We start from the raw sequence: 2,816 nt of genomic DNA on the forward strand, positions 1-2,816 counted from the left end.
AAGCTGAGGCAACCTTGTGGTTCTGTGAGCACAGAGGGGAGAGGGACCCAGAGTGAGAGAGAGAGAACAGAATTGGCCAGGAGGCAGGGAGGGGACCCCAGCGCACACAGAGCTTGGCTGGAGATGCAGCATCCTTGCAGCCCACCTCCCTTTATTTCTAGAACTTGATTGCACGTGCTTGAATTTTGTATAATCCATGCAAGTGAGGGAGGTAAGTGCTTTCCAATAATTAAAACACAGACAAACCCCTTCTCAGGTTTGACACCATGAATAAAAGTGACACTTTGCCAATTGCGCCCCGCCAGGTCAACGTTTAGCACCACCGTGAACACCTCTCAGGTAATTGATTGCAACTTGCAGGCGAAAACAAATGCAAGATGGGCTGAGTTTACGGCTGCTTATTACGCTTCCCATTAGCATGGAAATTGGGACTTAGATGAACAACAGCACGCGGGCCGAGGACAGGAGAGCGTAGCTGACGAGTCTTCTTGAGGAGAACCAGGGACAGGTCTCAGCAGAGCGAGTGGAGCAAACACTCTGTCTGTTGTGGTCAGGCGTTCTCCAGTCAAGTATGGCTCATAGCGACCCTACAGCAGACCTGAACCGTGTCCTAGTCTGCCGTCCTCCTAATCTCTGACACTCTCAAGCCCATTGCGGCACTGATTGTGTCATTCCGGCTGGTCAACGGTCTTCCTCTCATTCACTGACTTTCTACTCTTCCAAGCATGCTGTCTTTCTCCAGGGAATAGTCTCTCCCAGCAACATGGCCAAAGAACGTGAGGCAAAGCTCGAGCTTCTTTGCTGCCAGGGTGCACTCTAGCTGTGCTTTCTCCATGACATATCTGTTTGTTCTTTCAGCAGTCCATGGGATGTTCAGTGCTCTTTTCCAACACCAGAGCTCAAAGGTATCACTTCTTCTCCTGTTTATTCATTGTCCAGATCTCAGGTGCCTACCACGTGATCAGGGAGACCATGGCCTGAATCAGGCTCACCTTAGTCCTCTGACTTCATTACTTACTCATTAATAATTTAGAGAGGTCCCTGACTACAGACTTTCCCAGTGCACTTTATCTCTTGATCTCCTGACTGCTGGTACCAAGGGTATTGATTGTTGATCCAAGGATAAAATCATTGACAATTTCAATCTTTTCTACATCTATCGTGATGTTTTGCCGGGAGCTACTTTTTGGAGATGGACATGATGCTTGGAAAGGCAGAGAGTTGGCGAGGAGAGGAAGATCCTGGACAAGGTGGATTGACACAGTGACTGTGACTGCTGCAATGGGCTCTCGTGTGTCAGGAAGTGTGAGGCTGGCACAGGATAGGACAGGCTTCAGATCTGTTGTTCACAGGGTCCTTGTGGGTCCTACTCGACAGCGTGATGACATCCTGAGGTTATCTATAGGTTCAGTGGTGTGAAGTTTTGCTTTCTTGATGCTGAGATGCAATTAGTACTGAAGGCAGAAGTATTTTACCTTCTGCAGCAAGTGCTTCAAGTCGTCTTCACTTTCAACAAGCAAGGTTGTGTCATCTGCATATTAATAACTATTGATGAGTCTTCCTCCAAACCTGATGTCACATTTTCTTCACAGAGTCCAGTTTCTTGCATAATTTTCTCAGCATGTAGAATGAATAGATATGGAGAGAGGATATATCCCTGTTGCACATCTTTCTTAGTTTTAAACCATCTAGTGTTCCCTACTCTGTTTGCATAGCAACATTTTGGTCTAGGTCTAGGTTTCACATACGCACGAGTAAGTATTCTGCGATTCCATTCTTCTCAATGTTTGCCATAATTTATTATGATCCACAGAGACAAATGCCTTTGCATAGTCAATAAAACACAAACAGAAATCGAAAGAAGAACAAACTCTAGGCAGACCTGAATCCTGAATCGGGCACCTTTTTTTCTGAGCTCAGAGCCTCCTTCTTTCATCATGCAAAGACGGGGACTTTAGTACACCCATTCCAGGATGGAGCATCAGTCGTGAAGGTGTCCAGGGCTTGCCGCTCACCAGGGCTTGTACTGTTTTATGTGGGGCATACATGAGGTGGGGGGGAAGTGAAGACACTTATCAACATTTCCTCTGCCGAGGGCTGGTACAGTCAGGAACACTGACAGGCCAGATGAGGACTTGCAGAAACGAGATAAAGAACATAAGAGACAATGCTCATCCTCATCCTACGGGAGGCGATCTACCCACTCATCCTCTGTCATGGTTGTCAGCTGGCCTCTGGCGGAAGCAGCATCATGGGGAATTCCTTCCTGCCACAGGAAGCCTCGCCTGTTGGGGCTCAGCTCCAGCTCTGTCAGCAAACCCAGTTCCAAGCATCTGGAGGCACCCACTCTGCCAGTAAGCCTCCTTTCCTGGGTTCTTCAGTGCCCTCACATCGTGGTCCCAGAGCCCACCGCAGCCTCTACTCTTAGGAGTCTCTGCCTCATGTGGTCTCTATGTCACAGCGTGTTCTCTGTGTTGGTTGTGTTTCTGTTGTTTTCTTTCTGTAAAGCTTCGTCTGACATACTGTGGACATGTTGCAAGGATGGACCAGTCCTTGGAGAGGGATATCATGCTTGGGAGGATGGAAGGACAGCTCAAGAGAGGAAGACCCTGGATGAGATGGATTGACTCAGTGACTAGAGTGAGGGGGGAGGGGGTATGTGTGCCAGAGACAATAAGGTTGGCTCAGGATAGAACAGGGCTCAGAGCAGATGTACGTAGGGTTGCTATGAGTCTCAAGCGGCTCCACGGCACATAACAGCAACAACATTGTGTGTGTGTGTGTGTGTGTGTGTGTGTGTGTGTGTGTGTGTGTGT

The sequence above is a fragment of the Elephantulus edwardii genome, unplaced genomic scaffold, assembly GCF_000299155.1.
Source record: "Elephantulus edwardii isolate Elephantulus edwardi_28Jun2011 unplaced genomic scaffold, EleEdw1.0 scaffold00064, whole genome shotgun sequence".
NCBI classification, from domain to species: Eukaryota; Metazoa; Chordata; class Mammalia; order Macroscelidea; family Macroscelididae; genus Elephantulus; species Elephantulus edwardii.